Source organism: Meles meles, chromosome 1 (genome assembly GCF_922984935.1).
Source record: "Meles meles chromosome 1, mMelMel3.1 paternal haplotype, whole genome shotgun sequence".
In the NCBI taxonomy this organism is placed as follows: Eukaryota; Metazoa; Chordata; class Mammalia; order Carnivora; family Mustelidae; genus Meles; species Meles meles.
Genome location: NC_060066.1, coordinates 50,187,392 through 50,201,638, shown reverse-complemented (window position 1 = coordinate 50,201,638; position 14,247 = coordinate 50,187,392). Strand labels below are relative to the sequence as shown.

The 14,247-nt window shown below is 40.4% G+C and overlaps 1 long non-coding RNA gene across 1 annotated transcript; it reads right to left on the bottom strand.

Annotated features, from left to right (window-relative positions):
* Positions 1-1,069: 1,069 nt before the first annotated feature.
* Positions 1,070-12,852, bottom strand: LOC123954216. Its single transcript, XR_006821048.1, has 3 exons — positions 12,721-12,852; positions 8,379-8,514; positions 1,070-1,200 (listed from the first exon to the last, which is right to left on the bottom strand). It is a non-coding gene; the product is annotated as an uncharacterized LOC123954216 (long non-coding RNA).
* Positions 12,853-14,247: the final 1,395 nt, after the last annotated feature.

Below are 14,247 nucleotides of genomic sequence, written 5' to 3'. Positions count from 1 at the left end.
CTTTTAAGAAGAGCTGTTTGGGGATAAAAGGCAATTTTGTGTAAAGAAGACTTTCTTACTATCTGTTACATTGCAGAATATTTTGTTCCCTTTCAGCCACATCTAAGGACTCCTAGGTGACTTCCATATCATAAGGGGTTTGTGGAACAAAGACAGATATATTGAACACAGAAAAGATTTGGGCTCAAAGGTAATAGTGACCCCCAAAAAAGTTCAGGAGAGTTTTTAGGTGAAAACAGAACAGGAAATGAAGTTCTAACTTTGAAATGTCAGCTAATAAATAAAGTCTGACCTTGGGATACTTTTCAGGGAGTCTGATTAAAATGTCATCTTGACAAATATTTGAATGATAATATTTTCTTTTTTAAAAAAAATGTTTTATTTACTTCTCTGATTGAGAGAGAGAGAGAGAGCACCAGCAAGCAGGGATAGGTTCAGAGGGGGAAGGAGAAAAAAGAGGGGAAAGAATCTCAAGCAGATTCCCTGCTGAGCACAGATCCTGGGAGTCAGGTATCTGGAGGCTGGATCCTAAGCCCGGAGCCCCAGTGTAGACCTTCACACAGGGCTCGATCTCATGACCCCAACGTCATGACCTGAGTTAAAACCACGAGTTGGACACTTAACTGACTGAGTCACCCAGGCACCCTGATAATATTTCCTTTTTAAAAAGAAACTGGTGCTCAACTGTTAATTATGGAGAATGAGTGTATGAATCAATAGATCTTGAAAGAGTCATTGGAAAAACTGGTTATCTTGAGGTTAAAATGAAACTTTACACTTAAGTGTGTTTTAAATGTAGCCTATGTTGTGGTTTGCAAACTATATATCTCAGATTTAGTGTTCCTTTGAAGGATAGAAATGTTTAATGAGTTTTGGATTGATTTCAGAAACTTTAGAAGTGTTGGAGTAAATAACAGTGTACAGATACCTTAAGAAGAAAACCAGTAGCCTTGGATGTTGGTGTTTGGTTTCAGCCACAAGCTTCTCAATTTTTTGTTTTTTAAGATTTTACTTATCTATTTGACAGAGAGAGATCACAAGTAGGCAGAGGGGCAGGCAGAGTGAGAGGGGGGAAGCAGGCTCCTCACCCAGCAGAGATCCTGATGTGGGGCTTGATCCCAGGACCCTGAAATCATGACCTGAGCCGAAGGTAGAGGCTTAATCCACTGATCCACCCACGTGCCCACACAAGCTTCTCAACTGGAAAAAAAAAAAAAAAAAAAAAAGAAAGAAAGAAATGACTTCCGGAGGGCCAACAGGAGGCCACATGCATGATACTGGAACATTGGGACTTTGTATGCGATTCTGAACTTTGCATAGTAACAATCACAGAATTTTGAAGCTGTCCCTTAACCACTGCAATACTTATCAACTTTCTCCCTTCGAAAAGCCGGAACAACACTTGACATCCTTTGTGTGATCCAGCTTTGTTTTTGTTTTGATCACATTCCAGTGGGAAACAGTCACTTAGCCAAATTTACATCAACACTTCCTATGGTAGCTATTGGAAACTAGGTACAGGCAAGAATGTTGCTATCTGTTGCAGTTCTTGTCGCCTATAAAAAAGAAATAGATGTATTTTGACTCTTCCTTTCCACACTTTTCCCTATGTTTAAAAATATTTTGAGGAAATGATGAAGTCTTGGCATTTGCTCATCCTTAAGAATCCACTAAGTAAAAGACATTGTATTGAGCTGTTTCCTAGGGCTGCTGGGGCGAGTACCACACACTGGGTGGCTTAAAACAACAACAAAGTATTGTCTCACATCTTCGGATGTTTGTCTGAAATCAAAGCATCAGCAGGGCCATGCTTCCTCTGACAACATTGGGGAGAATCCATTCTTGCTCTTCCTCGCTTTGGGGGGTCTGCCAGTGATCCTTGGCGCTCCTCGGGAGGTAGGTCCCCCATCACCCTAACCTCCATCTTCACGTAGCTCTCCCCAGAGTGTCTTCACACAATCTCTCCTCTGTGGGTCTACTTCTGTGTCCAAATTCCTCCTGTTTGCAATGACACCAGTCATATTTGATTGGGTTCACTGTAATGACCTCATTTAAATGTGGCTGCCTGTGTAAAGATCCTATTTCCCCAGTGAGGCCACAGAGTAAGGTTAGCACTTAACCATATTGTTTGGGGGAACACAAAATACAACCATGACACATGCCAACTAAAAATCTTTCTGAATAATTGTGACACACAAGATATTCTGCTCAGATTAAGGAATACATATAAACTTTGGTTTATAGCTTCAAGATGTTTTCTACTTACGGAAGCAGGTTGTAGGGTTTGAATAGGAAGAGGATGGGTGTTTGCAGAGCTGCCCCCGTAATACCAAGCGAATGTCCTCTGGGTGATAACATCAGTAATGGTCCATCAGTCAGTTCTCAGTTCCCCCAGACCTCTCCTCTTTCAGTGCTCCTGACTGCTCTTCTGTGAGGCAATAATCCTCAAATCTCATTATTCCTGTCAAGAATTTGAGCTGAGCCTTTAAGTTACTGGTGTTTGAGGCTGGGTGAAACTGTCTGAACTAGGGAAAATGGCTTGAGCATAAATATGTGCAAACCCACATATAATCTGTGCATAAGGGAGACAGTACCCAGGCCAGGCTGGCTGAGGTCTGTGTGGAGAGCATTTGCATGCTGGCTCTACACTCTCTTCTTCATTTGCTGCTTTCAAGCCTACATGGTCTATGTGTGCTGTCTTTTGAACTGTGTTATAACCTTCCACACCTCTTTGAATGCCTGCGAATTAAGGTGGAAAACTCAGATTTCCTTATATAAATCATTGCTCTACAATATTTTGGCATGTAGGGATAGGACCACAGGGTTTAATAGTAAGGAGAATTGGGTCTTCATCTTTCCCTGTGGAAGGAAACTGAAACAATGCTAAGCATTATTTTTCTGCATTGAAGACCTAGAGTATTTTATTGTCTGTGATAGTCCTTTGAAAATTATGTAAGTCTCTCACTTGTCATTATCTTATTGTATGTCTGTGTCTTATCTCCAAGTTATAATACATGGACCTTTGGAAGACAGGAATGAAGCCTTGTTATTGCATTTCATCCATTCTAAGATATAATTTTTGCCTTTATATTTTAACATCACTGAAAGCAGAATGTGTCTTACAATTGACAGGTTGTTACCATCACTGTTGTGACAGAGTTGTCATTGCTGAACTTGGGTTCACATGGGTGAACTTGGTTGTAGCTCCTAATGATATTATCACATCAACTGAGTTATGGACATGATTAATAATACACATGTTTAATTTAATTGTCACTTAAAAGGTCTGTAGAAAGATTACATTGTAGTTCAGCAATAAAATACAAATTATAGGTAGAAATGCACAGAAATAAAGAGGTAGGGTATAAATTCAATGGTAGTGAAATAGATATTAGTAATGGAGTGATGACTACAATTTCATATTTTCTTGCAGAGCAATAATTAAGCCTTTTTAAGTGGTCTAGGAAAGGAAGAGGGTGGCAAGCAGTTGAAGCTTTGTGATATTTTGTACTAAAATGTGGGCCAAAGAACTGCTTATCATATGACAAGCAAGGCAATCAAAGAAGGAGACATTGCCAATTTCCTCCCAAGATATGAAAGAAAATTCTATGCAATGAGAATTGGTATGACCAACTCATGCATTCATGCAATCAGTACAGCATTGTTTCTTTGGTTATTTGGAAGTGTTTCTCCTTTCTCAGTTGACATAAAATTATAATGTTCTTTGTAACTGAGAGCATCATGGAGTCAATGGAATGTTATTTTTTTGCTCTCTCCATGAGCTCTAGTCCTTAAACTTCTTGGGAAGACAGAAAATATTTATTGATTAATTGCTTGGGTTTTATTGATGAACTAGAAAAGTCACTCCATTATTGTGGCTGGAAGGTTGGAGGCTACCTCCATGTGTAAGAGAACAGGGTGGTATTGTCCTAGTTTGCTTGGTTGTACTCATCTTGAACAAAGGGTGAGTACGGAAATGGAATAGAGGAGTGGAAGTGGTAAGAGAAGACTGAGGCAGGGGAATGGAACGGGTTGGCAATTAATGGTGTCAGTCACCATCCTTCCAGCATGTTGTCACCCCCAGACCCTCAGTGACAGCACGGGGAAAGCCTTGTCATGATTATTTCTCTTTCTATTCAAACTCAGATTAAAAGCCTCTACTTTTAGCTAACTCTTATACATAAGTACATGCATTGGTTCAGTTCAACAGATAATTCTATCCCATTCACAAAATGACTTTTTCTTAACACGTTTATTGCATCATGGGTTAGTATTATATTTCTCAGGATAGCTCTTTGGCCACCCCCATTTTTAATTTCCTGTGTTCCTTTTCACAGTCTTGCATTGTATGGAGGGAGGATGTCTTCCCCACCTTTCAGATGTACATCCTGAGGCATCAAGGGTGATAGTTTTTGTATCATTATTCCTGTCTTCCAGCATGCATAATTTTGATGTCACCAATATCCATAAAACACTTACTCTTAAAGTTATTAAATATCTAGACAATAATCTCAAATTTCATATGAGTGTAAAAATATTTCCATTTTGCTTGCTTTTAATAAAATGCCTATTAATTTCTTCTTGTCCTCCCATCTGTAGGAGTCATCAAAAAGTTCCATATGCTCTAACCATTATATTTCCTATCCTTTAAAGTAAATACTAAGCATTTATATTTGCATAAATGGATAATGGAATTAATATTTATTTCAATAAATGTATCAGACACATGTACCATAGGTTTCAGGGTCCCTAAAAGTTTCTTTTTATTTAATCCTGAGAATAACTATATGAATTACACATAGGTATTGTGAGTTATAAGATTATGAATTACATTTAAAATTTTAAATATGAGAAAACCAAGATACAAAATGTTTACGTAGTTATACTTGGTAGATGTAGGACACTCTAACCCTAAAAGTCAATTTCTTTATTTAAAACTGTATTAAACATTAGTACAGTGTGAATCAAGCAGTACATATCCTAGAACACTAGAGAGTTCTAGATTTTTGGGTTCCAAAAATGAGTCTTTATGATAATAGTAAAGATAGTGATAATTAAAATTCACTGAGTGCTTTTTTTGTGCGAGGCAAGTTTGTAAGTTTTTTATGTGTATTTAATGAACAAAACAGATTTGAGATAGAACTCATTGTCTTCTTCATATTACATGCAAAGAAATGGAGGCCCAGACAGTGACGTAACTGGTCTCAGTTTACAGAACTCACAAACACTTTGGATCCGGACAGTTAATCTCTGAACCTTCGCACTCCATCACTCCCAGTACCACTTTTTTCATTTCACAACTTAAGAAACAAAAGCCCAGAGGAAAGGCTTTTGGTTAAAAGTTACCATGGATTTTGAGTAGTGTTGTTCTTTATTTACATGTTCATTATTACTGGATTTAGGAAATTGTTATATCTTTGTACATCTCAGGATTTCCTATCAGTAAATAGAGGTAAATGGCAGCTGTGAATGGATTCCTCTATTCCATACTTCTATGTCCTGCCCCCCGATGACACCTGAACCAACTTCAGTAACTATCTCACACACACATCCCCACACACCTACATGTGCATACTCAGACTCACACACACTCACACACACTGCCACACACATATGCACACACACACACATGAGTTTTCTTCAAAGTCTTTGCTCATTATGTCTCACTGTCTACAATACCCGCCCCTCCATCAAGTTCTAGTCTACTACTCTGTCTCACCCCACTCTGGTTCCTCACACACATCCTAGCAGAATCAACGAAGGAGTAACCTCCCCAAGTTTCCTCAGAAAGTTAAAAATAGAGCTACCCTATGACCCTGCAATTGCACTACTGGGTATTTACCCCAAAGATACAGATGTAGTGAAACAAAGGGTCATATGTACCCCAATGTTCATAGCACCAATGGCCACAGTCACCAAACTGTGGAAAGTACCAAGAAGCCCTTCAACAGAAGAATGGATAAAGAAGATATGGTCCATATATACAATGGAGTGTTACTCTGACATCAGAAAAGATGAATTCCAAATATTTGCATCAACATGGAGGGAACAGGAGAAGATTATGCTAAGTGAAATAAATCAAACAGAGAAAGACAATTATCATACAGTTTCACTTATTTGTGGAACATAAGGAATAGCATGGAGGACATTAGGAGAGGTAGGGGGGAAGTAAAGGGGGAAAATCAGGGGGACACGATCCATGGGAGACTATGGATTCCAGGAATCAAACTGAGGGTTTTGGGGGGGAGGTGAGCTGGCTGATGGGTATTAAGGAGGGCACAGATTGCATGGAGCATAGGGTGTTACAGGCAAACAATGAGTCATGGAACACTATATCAAAAACTAATGGTGTACTGTATCGTGACTAACATAACATAATAAAAAAATTATATATAAAAAAAAGTAGTAACCTCCCCAGGAAGCCCTTTGTCCAGGAACTCCCCCACCTCCCGCCCCAGGCAAGGGTACAGGAAACTCCACTGTGTCCCCACAATACTGCACAGGCATTATTACTGGATTGATCAGGCTCTTCTTGGTCAGCTTCTCGAGGGCAGGCAGTAAGTATAATCATCCTAGTGTGTATGCTTGGCACACAGCTGCCTCTTAAATACTGTGTGTTTGAGGGGAACAGGTGAAAGAGGTGATGGGGATTAAGGAAGGCTCTTGTCGTGAGGAGCACTGGGGGATATACCGAACTGTTGAAGTGCTATTGTACACCTGATATTAGTACAATACTGTATAATAACCACACTGGAATTTAAGATTTAAAAACAGCATGTGTTGGGGCACCTGAGTGGCTCAGTGGGTTAAAGCCTCTGCCTTCGGCTCAGGTCATGATCCCAGGGTCCTGGGATCGAGCCCCACATGGGGCTCTCTGCTCAGCAGGGAGCCTGCTTCCTCCTCTTTCTCTGCCTGCCTCTCTGCCTACTTGTGATCTCTGTCAAAAAAATAAAAATAAAATCTAAAAAAAAATAAAATAAATTAAAAAATAAAAACAGCATATGTTGAATAAATGATGAGTAAATAAATGAATGAAAATGAAAAATGGGATGAAGCTGGAAAAGGACTTTTGTCACCAAGCCACGTCCTCCCATCTAGATTTTATAACAGGGGTCAGAAGTGCTCAGGCATTTATTTTGAGGGCATTTTCTCAGTCGGTTCAGCCAAGAAGCTTCTTGGATGGTGAGTGGTAGAGGGGCTGAAGCAGGGGTGGAGAAGCAGGTGCTGGCATGAGAGAAGCTGCCTGGTCAGAGAACAGAAATGTTCCCCTTTCTAGTGGCAACATCCTGAGTCATGTGGGAAGGCCACTTAACCCCAAATGCCAGGCCTCATGCAACCGAGAGCTACCTGGAGAGCTACTCGGTAGTTTGATGTGTCTTCTGAGGAAAAAATTCATCTGCATGGGTATTAAAAGTGATCAAACAAGAGAAAAAAATTTGTAATAGTGTTTGAAGCTGTGAAGTAGAATGTTCTGAGCTGTGGGAAGAAAGCTCATATAACCTTCAAGCAAGCCTCCTCTCTACTGCTCGGCATAGTGTTAAAGACATTTTTTTTTTTCTTTTCAAGGACTTTTACAAGTGGATTGATGTTTGACTAAATCAGACTCTGGACTGTGCTGCCAGTTTTCACAGCCTACTCACTGTGGGGGCTGTGGAGCGATTCTAACAAAAAAGACTGTCTACTAAAAAGTAAGGTTACCAAAAATGTTATGAAAAATTGATAATACATTAGAAAAAACCCAAGTGCAATGATTTTTCACTGGAGAGGAGAGAAATGCCTGCCTATTTGTCTAAAGAAAGGAAAACAGCTCTGGACCCGGAATCAGAAATCTGGGCCCAAATGTAAGCACTCCCTTCTACTGGCCCTTGAGCAAATTATTCAACCGCCTTGAATGTTGGATTCCTAATCAACAAAATGGCAAAATAATGCCTATGTCTCAGGGTTATGATGAGCAAGTGAATTAATGTAAGAAAAAAAAATAATCTGATGTCTGAGACCAACTCAATAACATTCGTATCTTTTGTTATTCCATGAAAATTAATAATTTAACTCTTCCAATTGCTTAAAAAGCTACAGTGTTGACCAAAACACTTTTTTTAGACAATAATCTCAACCACAGTTTTAATCAAGAACAAAATTAAATATTAAGTTCTTAATACATTTTGATATGGTATTTAAAATTTTTTCAGGGTGCCCTGGTGGCTCAGATGGTTAAGCGTCTGGCTTCAGCTCAGGTCATGATCCCAGGGTCCTGGTATCCAACCCTGCATCGGGCTCCCTCTCCCTCTACTTCTTCCCCTGCTTGTGCTCTCTTGCTCTCTCTGTCAAAGAAATAAATAAAATCTTTAAAAAATATATATATATTTTTCAATACTTACCAATCCTCAGCGGAAGGGACTCAGTGTGGTTGGTTGGGAATCCTTGCATAGGGGCAGGGCAAGATTATAAACACAAGCCAGGACAGGGTCAGTGGCCAGATGATCTCATAGCTTGGCCTCATTTTCCCTGACATTCCTGAAAAAATAGGGGAGGGAAAGGAGAATAATGCAACTGAGTGGTGTAGAACTCTTTTAAATCAATGACTCACAGGTTAAAAAGAAGAAAACCAACACAACAAAGCCCCAGATGCTAACTCCTTAGTCCCACTTTGGTTCTGAAGAATCAGACTCTCTGGGAGTAAGGCCAGGATATATGTATTTGTAAAAGGCTCCCTGGTGATTCTTATGATCCCTTTGGAGAGGGGGATCCCTCATACCCTGAGGAGGAAGGATTGTAATGCTTGGAGATTTGTAAGTAGCTTTTTTTCTGATGTCATTAGTCAAGATTCTACAGCCCAAGGTGTAGCAAAAGATATTTGTCAAGTATGTAAAATTTTGCTAGAGCTAAACTGTGAAGAAGAGTCACCAGTTATGTAAGATGTCATTCTTTTCTTTCACTTATTAACATGTGATCTCCTTCTGAATCTTAATAGACTCTTAGTAATGGAATTTTAGAGTTTCTTTTATGATGATGTACTGCCTTCTTCATTCAGGAAACAGATCTGTGAGTTAGGCTTTCTCATTCAATTGTTTCCTATGTACCAGGCACTGCTGAAGCTCTGTACTTCTGCCAATCTGTATCACTCTGTGAAACAGGTACTATTATCATCCCTGAGCGAACAAGTACAAGAGATTGATGATTTGCCAATAATTACACAGCTAGTACCCATGCCAATATTTGAGCCCAGATAGTCTGGGTTTCAAGGCTCTTTGCTATTACTACCATTAGAGGGAAAATTCTCATTCAAAAATGTTTATTGCTCATGTATTATATGGCAGGCGATGTGCTAGGCTCTGGGAATATAACTATGACTAAAACATATTCATGCCTTCAAGTTGCTTGCAATCTGGCATAAGAGACAGGCATTGAAAAAGGCAGCCACAAGGCAAAGTTAAAAATTCAACGATGAAAGAAGCCCTGGAATTAAAAGGAAGGGCACACAGCAAGCCCTATAACCTGGACTAGGACTAATCACACCCTGGCTCGGCATTGGCCTCGGAGCCAGGCAACCTGTATTTTAATTCCATACATACAGTATAACAGCTAAGGGCATGTGACTTTAGCACATCATGCCTCAGTTTGCCCCACACTAAAATGGGGTTCGTACTGGTGTCCAAGTCATAAAGTTGTCATGAGAATTGAAGACAATAGCGCATGTAAGTTACAAAGCACATATTAAGTGCTCAACAAAATACAAAAGTTATTGAAGGCATCTAAACTGAGAGCTGAAGATTGTCTAAGAATGAGCCTTGTGAACAGAAGGGATCATCTAGGTCTGTTCAATCTGTTAAGGTCTTGCATTGTTACTACCCTTTTGGAATGCCAAGAGCCTCCCTCACTAGAAACACACATACAACATAAACCCAGAAAAAAATTAAATTACTGATCTGGCAGGGAACTACAATATATGCATCCTTTGTGGATTAGTCAATTGACAAAGTGAAATAAATAAGAATGAAAAACATCTTAAGTTTTCATATAGACTTCTTGCATCTTTTTCTCTGAAACTATGTGTACAAGAGCTTTGCTATACTGACTGATTTAAAGAAACAAAACATAATACAGTCTGTAAGCATAAGAGTCTAAAGAACAGCCTTGAGGATACTTTTATGATCGATTTTTCCCTCCCACCTCTTTTTCCTTCAAGGTTTATCTATTCCATAATTATTTTTAGTTCAAAGTTTAAATCTCAGACTCATCAAAAAAGTTATCTAGATTTTTAATATTCCTTAGAGAAAACTCCTGATTTGCATTTTCCTTGTTTTGTTACAGTCATTTGATTAAGATTTTTAAAGCTCAATTTCTACTATAGTGCTATTTCATGACAGAGAAAGCAACACGTTTCCATTTGCCTGGACTGGCCTGGCTCAAAAACCAAGTGAAACCTAAACAGTTCAATGACATCATGATATTATTAAACTCCTACTGACATCTAATGATGAAGTAGATTTATGCATCACATAGGATTAGGTATAGCATTTATCAGGTGAATTTCTTTACTTGGACTGACAATTGGGCAAACGAAAATTTGAGAACAGAGAGTAAGCGATATTGGCAGATGAAATCTGTCAAATTACTGAAGTTCTGTAAGGATGAACTATGTCGCCTCTTATCTCGGGCAAGGTGAAAGTGGAGATTATATCCTTGATATCCCTTCTCTTCTGACTTCCTTATTTCTCTAAATCTCAGTTAAAATGAATTGTATCTGGGGAGCCTGGGTGGCTCAGTGGGTTAAGCCTCTGCCTTTAATTCAGGTCATGAACTCAGGGTCCTGGGATCCGGCCCTGCATCAGCTCTCTGCTCCGCAGGAAGCCTGCTTCACCCTCTCTCTCTGCCTGCGTCTCTGCCTACCTGTGATCTCTGCCTGTCAAATAAATAAATTAAAAAAAAAAATCTTAAAATGTATTGTATCTGTTCCTGCCAGTCCCTGTTTAAGTTATCATTTACTACAGCCCAATGTATTGATGGTAATGAGTGAGAAAGACCCATGGGCTACCCACTGAGGGGTTTTTTTTTTTTTTTTAAAGATTTTTTTTATTTATTTGACAGATAGAGATCACAAGTAGGGAGAGAGGCAGGCAGAGAGAGAGAGAGAGGAGGAAGCAGGCTCCCTGCCAAGCAGAGAGCCTGATGCGGGACTCGATCCCAGGACCCCGAGATCATGACCTGAGCTCAAGGCAGCAGCTTAAACCACTGAGCCACCCAGGCGCCCCCCACTGAGGGGGTTTATCAGAAGCCAAACGTGCAGCAATTCTGCTGCGAGAAAAATTGCTGTTTCATTGTTGATGGACTGGATATTCTTGAGCAGGGATTCCTGACCATCTTCCTGCTTCAAGTCCTACTCACACTTCCTTAGCTGGCTCATGAGACTGCTGTGGCATTAGTTTTTGTTTTTTTTTTTTCTTTTTTTACAAGTAGGCAGAGAGGCAGGCAGAGAGGGAGAGAGGGAGAGAGGAGGAAGCAGGCTCCCTGCCGAGAAGAGAGCCCCATGCGGGACTCGATCCCAGGACCCTGAGATCATGACCTGAGCCGAAGGCAAAGGCTTTAAACCACTGAGCCACCCAGGCGCCCTGTGGCATTAGTTTTATTCAAGAAATAGGAAACTGTCTTGAGAAAAAGTGGCTCATAAAATTATCTCAAAGATATACATTGCAAGAGAGCATAGAGTCAAGTGATACCTAAGTGCAAATTATTTGTTCAACAAATATTTATTGTGCAAAAGAAACAGACACAACAAGTAAAATCCCTGCCTTCAAGTGGCTCACATTCTGGTAACATGATAAAGTTCCAGGCAAGTGGTTGAGTGGGACAGGTCCTTGTGGAAAAGCACAAAGAATTTATTGCATTTTTACTTCTAGATATCTTTTTTAGAGTAATAGACATGCGTACAAATAAGCATGTGTAAGTTGTCATTGCAGCATAATTTCTACAGTGAAAAATTGGAAGTGATTTAAGTACCTATGGATAAGGGAATAGTTACATAGTAGGTTTGATTTTTGCAAACCGAGACCCCAGATAGGAAGACAAAATTGGTAACATTCTGTATTTTTCTAACACTCAGGATAAATGTTTTGCATTGAACTGCCCTTTAGTCTGATGGCAGAAAACCTAATCTGGTCACTTCCAGACAAACTTAGTCAATTCGGGACTTTTTCTTCCTCTTTCCTTCTCTCTGGGATATCATATAAACTCCCAGGTACTAAGACAGCTTCAGATTTGGGGTGGGGTAGACACGGCTTGGTGTCTGCCATACTGGCATCTGCCGAAGGGTCTGATACCATTCTCAAGGCATGCATCTCTGCTACACCTGCTTCTCAAACTTCATCCCTTTCTCACCTTCACCCCCAGCACACTAACCTTCCAGAAGGTGGCTGTGACCTTATCTGCTTCTAGCTTAAGGGTGGCACTGCCTTCCTGTAGAGAAAGCCATTCCCTCTTCACGACCAAGATGCCCCTTTATAACATGAAGTCTATCTTGCACCCATGCTCTCTCCCTCTTAGCACATCTTCCCGTCTTTTGAGGAGCATGTGAAAATTCAGCTCTTTCAACTCCCTACTACAGGCAACAGGAGGCCTAAGGGCTACCTAGAGTCCTCTCTTTTCCTGGAACTACACTTGTTATCTTCAAACCAACTGCTACTGCATTTGCTGTGATAAGGAAGAGAGCTGAGAAGGGCTTACCGCCTCTCAGGTCCCAAACAGGAAGTGGGGAGCAAGTTCTCTCTACTCCCAGATGCCACAGAACTTATCCGAGGGCCTGTAGCTCTGTTGTTCTCCCCTGCGTAGATTGTATTTTCAAAAGATAACCTCTGGCCATATCTCCGACTCACAGGCTTTTCTTACAATGGAACTTGGACATTCCTCTCACTAATCAGTCAGGTGGGTCTATGTCCTCTCCCCTTGAGCCTGGGCAGGACTTTGTAACCATCTAACTGGTAGAGTGTGGTGGAAATGATGCCATGTGACTTCTGAGCTAGGTCATAAAAAGGGCATGCACTTCTGCCACGTTCTCTCAGTACACTTGCCTTCAGAGTTACGAGCTGCTGTGGAAGGCGGTTGACTGACCTGGGGCCACTGTGCTATGAGGAAGCCCAAACTAGTGTGTACAGAGCAGAGACCCATAAAGGGAACCCCAAGACTGCATGAAGAGAGGCAGACATCCTGCCAGCCCCAGCTGCAACCACCTGCCATTCCACTGACACCACTGTCTGACGGCAACTACACAGAAGGATCCTGAGCCAGCAGCACCCATCCAAACCCTTCTCGAATTCCGGGTTTGCAGAAACCAGTGAGAGATAACAATGATTGGTCTTAAGCCATTGAAGTTTCACGGTAATTTGTTATGAGATAATAGGGGGGATGGGGTACTGGGTGGTGGACACTTAATGGAAGTGCACTTGATGTGATGAGCACTGGGTGTCATACGCAACTGATGAAATCACTAAACTCTACCTCTGAAACTAATAATACACTATATGTTTATTAAATTGAATTTAAATAAAAAAATTTTCAAAACCTAGCCACATCATTATTTATTAATTATATCAATGTACAGGGAGGCTGGGTGGCTCAGTTGGTTAGGCGACTGCCTTTGGCTCAGGTCATGATCCCCGAGTCCCAGGATTGAGTCCCTCATTGGGCACCCTGCTCAGCAGGAAGTCTGCTTCTCCCTCTGACCCTCCCCCTGTCATGCTCCCTCCCTCTCTCTCTCTCAAATAAATAAAATCTTAAAATAAATAAATAAATAAATAAATGTAGAGTTAATGAGTGGCTACCATGTGCCAGGAACAGAAATTGAGCATATTTTATAATAGGGATGACCCCTACCCCTGTGGAATTTTGAGTCAAACGGAAAAGGCAATGATTACTTATAATCACACAAATAAGCATATAATTACAAATATATTAAGTTTTTCAAATCAATGATTTGCAATCTCAATCATGGGTGATATTGTTTCCTCAGAAGACTTAGAAATGTCTGGAGACATTTTTGGTCATCACAAATGATGAGAGTTGGGGACCGTGGGTAGAAGCCTGAGATGCTGCTCAGTGTGTAGGACAGCACTGTCTCTCACAATGAAAAACCATCCAGTCCAACATGTCAAAAATGTCACGGTTGCAAAATCCTACCACAAAGGAAAAATATAGTGTATTTAGGAGCAAATAATGGTGGAAGATTGGTAATTTAGGTAAGGTCTCTCTACTGTC